Raw genomic sequence first — 7847 nt, forward strand, 5'->3', positions numbered from 1 at the left:
TACATTATTTGATATCACACCAGTAAGACATGCTGAGAAAATTGCATACTGTATTAAAAATGTACCGTGAAAAGCACAGCTCAAAATCATATATTTACGCTGTGCCGACGAATTGAGATTCTATTCATCGCGCAATCAGCGAAGACAAAAGTAACCATGACGACCATCCAAGATCTTGGATGAGCGTCATAGTCGATATTTTTATTCCCGTCGTTGAAAACACAACTTACAAAAAGTCATCAATGCTTTGTAAAAAGAGTCAGTGATAGAGAATCATAACATAAAGTCTGTCTATTATTCCGATTCAGTTAAAGTGACATTTCCATAATTAAAAGTTTAGTAATTACTGTTATACATTTGGGGATCATGTAAAAGATTTCTTTCGAAATAATTTCATTTCAACTACACTTGGAGGTTTCTGGGGAATTCGTAAATAGTAAACTGCATACTGATACAGTCTGCTAGACATTAATACCTTCATCTTTGATTTTTTCTACAGTGATTAGATTGACACATGCGCGATAAAATTTATATTATTTGTCTTCAGAGGTTACTATTTTCTTTGAAAACTTAACCTCTGATACTCAGGGTATTAAAAATGTGTAGTCTTGTTATCTCATAAATCTCTTAAAAGGCTTAAAGAATGATAATCTATTGCAAAAATAGATGTCTTAATATTTGATTAGCAAGCCTTAGTTCAGAAGCATCCACCGAGGCAAAAAGACAAAATAGCAGTTTAACTTTGCCAGCCAGGAGTTTTTTTCAGAAAATGCTGTTTTATTACTTTAATCGTAGAAATTTTAGCGAGAGTAATTTTAGCGTATTTTAGCGAGTCAGGAAAATCTTGATTTGGATTTATTTTAGCGAATCACGATTTCAAAAAATTTCGCGTGGATAAATTTTAGCGATCTGTCGTCTCGGCGTGTTTTAGCGAGATTAATTTTAGCGAAAATAGGGAAAACTCGCTAAAACGCTAAAATTAGTCTCGCTAAAATTTCTACGATTAAAGTATTTTTCTGGAAACAGCTCTTCATTTCCAGCTGGAAATAATGACTTTGTATGGAAACATACAAAGTCATACAAAACAGCTCTTAACATTATAAAAAATACAGAGATGTCTGTAAACACCTCATAAAAACGGTATCAGTCGTTTTCCCTTAGAAATAGCTGTTTACATTTGCCAGCTGGATTTTATATTGCGAAGAAAAGAGCTCTTCGTTTCCAGCTGATTGCGCAATCACAAAAATGAAACAGTGTCTGACGTCATAATGGTAAATAAACAAAAATTTAGCTGGAAAATACTTTTGAGCTTAGGAAACAGCTCAAGAAATACACACCCCTGCATCTTATGAAACTAGTTAAACAGCTATGAATTTTCAGCTGGCGAATGTAAACAGCTTTTTATTTCTTGCTCGAAAAGACAGTCGCAGAAACTTTGGTGAACAGCTATGATTTTCCAGCAAGAGCGGAAAAATTTCTCTAGTTTCCAAAGATTAACCAGAAACAGCTTAGTATTTCCAGGAGCAGTACTTTTTGAATTCTTTTGTAAATAGCACTGTATTTCCAGCCAAAACAGACCTTGGCAACAGTTATTTGAAAAAAGCTACTCGGTGGATGCTTTCGTTAGTTCAAAAATAGTAAAAGATTTCTACTTGTGTAGCTGCTTAAAATGTGACGTAATGTTTAGCAAAGAAACAAAACTATTCCAAGTAGAAAATTGTCATCGTCAGTTTACACTGCATGAAAATGAAAACTTTTGCCAGATTCAGGTTCTCTACCACGCTTCTACACATTATCAATGGAGTTCACGAATTGAACATCTCACACTCGACTCGTGCTTACGACATAAAACAAGAAGCCGAAGCGGCATGAAGGCCCAGCTGACGTGGCAATAACCAAATGTCGTTTGTATTGGGTATTTACCTTAAGAGAACCAAATCGTATTTTTGCAATTTTAGGGTTTGAAAGAAATCATCGAATCTTAGAATCCTAATGCACACATTTTCGGCAGAGATTGAAATACAGAACATTCAAAAAGTTAAAAAAGTTCGAAAATTGGCTGAATGAAAAAAAACAAAAAAAACAGCTGCCCTGGAAGGTCAGTAATGATAAATGATACGCAATATATGTATATAAATAATAGATTTACTTTATGTTTTTGTTACTAGTATGAAAGAAAAAATCGGTTTTTAAAAATAAATTCACAAACTTTAAATGTCAAATGTTGACCGTCAAAGTTCAGAAATATCGATTTAACGCGTAGCATCATGAAAAACATTCCAAACTTATTCAAATTTACACTCACATGAGCTGCATTTTAGTATCCTTTAATGAGTTACAGCATAACTTTACTTGGGAAAATTCTCTGTCAGGTTTGAAAAATCCAGCCACCGTCCGTTTAGAGCGATAAATCCAAAATTAACCATTTTCACGGCGTAGCATCATGAAAAACATTCCAAACTTATTCAAATTTACACATGAGCTGCATTTTAGTATCCTTTAATGAGTTACAGCATAACTTTACTTGAAAAAATTCTCTGTCAGGTTTGAAAAATCCAACCACCGACCGTTTAGAGCGATAGATCCAAAATTGACCATTTTCACGGGTAGCATCATGAAAAACATTCCAAACTTATTCAAATTTACACATGAGCTGCATTTTAGTATCCTTTAATAACTTACAACATAAGTTTACATGGAAAAATTTTCTGTCAGGTTTGAAAAATCCAGCCACCGACCGTTTAGAGCGATAAATCCAAAATTGACCATCTTCACGGGTAGCATCATGAAAAACATTCCAAACTTATTCAAATTTACACATGAGCTGCATTTTAGTATCCTTTAATGAGAAAAACATTCCAAACTTATTCAAATTTACACATGAGCTGCATTTTAGTATCCTTTAATAACTTACAACATAAGTTTACGTGGAAAAATTTTCTGTCAGGTTTTGAAAAATCCAGCCACCACCGACCGTTTAGAGCGATAAATCCAAAATTGACCATCTTCACGGGTAGCATCATGAAAAACATTCCAAACTTATTCAAATTTACACATGAGCTGCATTTTATATCCTTTAATAACTTACAACATAAGTTTACGTGGAAAAATTCTCTGTCAGGTTTGAAAAATCCAGCCACCGACCGTTTAGAGCGATAAATCCAAAATTGACCATCTTCACGGGTAGCATCATGAAAAACGTTCCAAACTTATTCAAATTTACACATGAGCTGCATTTTAGTATCCTTAAATGACTTACAACATAAGTTTACTTGAAAAAAAGTCTCTGTCAAGCTGGAAATATAAAACTCCAACATCCAAATGCTCCCTGACCTGAAAACCATCTTGAAAACATTAAAAAATACTTAGCCATAAAGAGAATGAAATTTGACTTTACTACCAATTCAATCCAATATAAGAGTAGTTCAATCATCGTGCGGGTAGGCGAGGCAAAAATTCTAAATCGGCCGCTGGTTTAGCCTGGACTACTGGACTTGTTAATTTATTGCGCGCACAGGCTCCGACAAAGCCAAAATCTTTTCGGTCAGTTGCTTTTTAAAGGCCTACTTGCGCTGCGCGGCTGGGCCAAAAAAAGGATAACCAGTAAGTTTTATTTATTTTTGAGGTAAAAAATGCTAAAGAGAATGAGTAGATATGTGTCGGTGATTTGTAAAATAAACAGAGATCTCTTTTTCGAAATTGCGGTTCCATTGAAACGTGACGTTAAAATTGACGTTACAGCATTTGAAAAAAGATATAACTTCAAGGCAAAAAAATCGATTAAAATTGGATTACAACCTGTACTTTTTTATATATCATTTTTTAGCATTTTTTATCCTCTTTCACTTGCGATGGGTGGGAAAATTGTCTAAATATACTTAAATCTCTGTCATCATTTTTGTCATTAACGTCAGAATTTATCAGCCTTTATTTTTTTTCGTCAGAGTGACAGTGCCTATCTTTAGGACAAAAAAGTCGATGGAAATTGTCTTAATCGATGCATATATTTTTACACCGTTGAAAAGAGAAAGGGCTGAATTTTCTTTCTAGATGGGTGGGAAATTGAAAGCTACTCAATTTGTATCGTTCCTGCTCTCTTAAAGCTTGTCAAATTTTAAAAAACATATAAAAAAAGTAACCTTTACATTATCGCTTCAAACTTTTTTACAAACTTACAATTCTAAGCAAGTTTGGTAATTCTTAAAAGAGGACAGATTCAGTGATTCAAAAATATCAAATTTATGTCTCAAAACGTTATACACAGGAAGCAGTGTAATAAACAAGGGGAGGGAAAAATTAAGAAATTTGCAACTTCTAATTTTTTGACGTAAAAAATCTACGTCGAAACCCCCGGATTTGTTTCATGTCAAAAATTATAACGTCAATTCTGCGCGATGATATCTTTTTTTCACAACAAGGGCATCCATGACAACAATTGTGCCACCCATTCCAGCTACAACTGCGACGCCTTTTGTTGTTGCTAAAAAGCCATTTTGTTGTGCTTCAGACCCTGAAACGGAGAATGAAATCAATATAACAATTATTAATATTTTGTGTCATTAACCCTTTAGGACTTTGACGGCTCAGCGAGGACACAAAATTTTAAAGCTATTTAAGTTGTAACATACGGCGAAAAAACACGTCACAAAAACGGTTCCATCATTCTTCAATCATTTTTCCAAAGAGGGCAATAACTTCAATTCTATTATTGCGATTGACTCCAAAATTTGACTAGTGACGCAGATTTACTATTCTAAAGAAAATTTTGAATTTTTTTTATTAAATTGTTCAGAACTGTGATTTGCAGAGTCAGGTAAATTCTAGAGTTCATAACATTGAAATAATTGGAGTTATGGCTGTTTTTTTATGATAAGACCGTCTTTGTGACGAGTTTTTTCGAAATATTTTACAACGTCAATATCAGTTTTTAGCCGATATTTCGAGATAGGGTAAATTAAAATTTTTGACCTACCACTTTTAGAAATCCCCTCGTTAATACTCTTTAAAACTATACATGACTTTGTAAAAACTGTGGGAAGCGGTGTGCGTCACGCAGCAAAATATGTTTTGGACTTGCCTTAAGAGGGTTAAGATCTGAACCGAAAGCCAGATTAAAAGATAAGATCTACATTGGAAAAGCAATTCGTTCTCTAAGTCCTATTACAGTAATGTTATTTCGACTTTAATATTATTACTTTCCTTTTTTATTACAGTCTAATGCATTTATTTAGCATAGTATGCACAAAAATTTCAAAAATGTCTGCTGCCTTGAATAAAGTTTTTTTATTACACCCCCGCGGTGGAGCTTTTTCTCTCAGTAGGGATACAAGTTTATATCGAAATCCCGATGAAGAAAATCTAATGTTTCCAGGTCAAAAATTCCAGTGGGGATGGTTTTGGAGTGCAATTTTTTCCTATTCAATTTCCAATGGGGATAAAATCATAGAATAATTTCCCAGTAGGGTTGAAATTTATAGGTTATTTTCTCCCCCGGGACGATTTTTCGGCCTATCTTTCCATCGAGGCAGGGGTCTACCGGGTCCGTGACAAAGGGATGTTTCTGGAAATTAAAGTTTTCTTAGTTATTTCTTGATTAGAAGCATTAGAAAAGAACGCATGAGTAGCAAAAAAATGAAAAGTATTTACGTGATTGCTCTTGTTTCTTGATTTATGAAGAGAGGTTTTGAAGAGACATTTCTCTTCTCGATAACATCATCATCATCGTTATTGTCATCTGCTGTTCTTCATTTTCTTTTGTTTGCTATTTAACCACATCTTTTGCATTCGTCAGTCAACCTTCAAATCGGTTCATTTTTACAGACCAACACTTCACATACAATGACCACAGCATTTGATTCTCCGAAATATCGAAAAGCTAATAATTCCCATGAGAAATAATTGAGCTCGTTATTCGATGATTTGATGACTGCTGTTTCTTCCTCTGCCCCTGCGCATCTAACAGCCAAATAGAAGAAGATGGATGAATGTGATAAAATTGAAGGGCGTCGTTTAGAATACTGTTTTATTTTGAGAGTGATTGCACTTGAAACAAACAAAACTTAAAAAGGACTTACTAAGAGAAGGAGCTTCTTCTTGAACATCTTTAACATTGATTGTTTCAACACTTTACCAAGTGAGAGGATGTCAAATATCGGTACACCTCTGATGAAAGGGTTTTAGATCCATACTCAATCACGATATTCTGCTCAAAAGCAATACTTGCACCCATATAATAAGCTTTATTGCCACAATCACTGTAATTCGATTTCATCCAAAGTCTACCGTCTCTAATATGATCTTTTGATGTTTTGTTGATCGATCTACAGCTATGGTTGCCAAAGAAATGAATTGAATATGGCAGACTGATAAACTTTTTGGATTGGAGTTGTAATTCTGAGCCATAGAGGGATTTCGAAGGCCCAAAAGGGTAGCCAAGGGTGGCACATTCCTAATACCTACATGGAAGGCCGGGTGTTAAAGCAGACACAAACCTTAAACATTTAAATGCAAATATTGATAGCCAAAAAAAAGAACGGATTACCGTTACAGATGCTAGAAACGATGTTCTCGACGAGTTCATTCAAATCGTCTGCTTCGTTAACACTGAAAACATTCAACGAGTTGCCAGCAATGATGTCCAATTCTCTTTCTCCTACTTTGTCTCCAACGCCAACTGCTAATATTCTAATGCCTGATCCTCGAAGAAAGTTTGCTACTGAAGTCAGCTTATTTGTTTCTGCACTTTTTCCATCAGTTAGAATAATAACCCCCTAAAAAGGCACACGACAAGGAAACATAGTTTTAAATTCTGCTTCATTTTTCGGGAGACAATGCTTCGATACTTTTACTTTTGAATTGTATCATTTAAGGTTATCACAGTGGAATACTAAAACTGCAATTCTCTCCCAACCTTTAAATCCTGAAAAACGTTAAAATACCCAAAATTTTCAATATATTTCGAGGGTGATTGTAGGATTTGACCATACGCCAAATTAACTGTTCAACCTTGAGCTTTGAAAGGCTTTTTACAGAATCTCATGAATTTATCTTCTTCCAGGAATCTGCTCAATCAAGGAACTTGGTTCAATCAGGCTTTCATAGGGTCACAGCAATTGTTTTTTTATGAATGGCTAAATGTGATCTCATTTTGTCCCAGAAAAATCACATATCGAAATCTGCAAGGCATGATGACCAACCAGTTCGACGTAATGTGTGACATTTGCATTTGGTACAGAGGTGAGATTAATATTATACAATATATCTGATATAGAAATTGATCACACCATCTTATTTAAGGGTGTACTTCAAGATGAACTTTTAGGGGTATAAGAAAGTTTATTTTTCATTACATATTTTTCCAGAGAGTTTAGTTTGGGTCGTTCTTTCTCAAATGCGATCAAGCATTGTACCCAAGAGTTATAAAGAAAAATACTTTTGATATCTATTGGGTTAAAAGTTATAATGAAACATCCAAGGAGTTAAATACTAATTTTGGTGATTTTGGTCCAAGAGAAACAGACTTTTTCAAGTCAAAAGAGTGTTTAAAGCCCAAAAGATTTAGTAAAATTGCGTGGGTTCCCCGTGTATGAACATTGAATTCAGGACAAAGGGGCGCCTTTTCAATCTATAAAAGTACAAAATGCAAATTATATAATTTATAGTATGACTTGATTTTTCACCTTTAAAAGTTACACCCGCTGGGACACCAGCCTTACTGGAAAATTTGGCAAAAATTTTTTCCCCGTTGGGAAAATACCCTGGAATTTTAAACCCACTGGGAAATTTAGTTTGATTTTATCCCCATTCGAAATTCAATGTTTAAAAATAGCACTCCAAAACCATCCCCA

This window comes from Clytia hemisphaerica, unplaced genomic scaffold (genome assembly GCF_902728285.1).
Source record: "Clytia hemisphaerica strain Z4C2 unplaced genomic scaffold, Clytia hemisphaerica genome assembly, whole genome shotgun sequence".
Taxonomy (NCBI): domain Eukaryota; kingdom Metazoa; phylum Cnidaria; class Hydrozoa; order Leptothecata; family Clytiidae; genus Clytia; species Clytia hemisphaerica.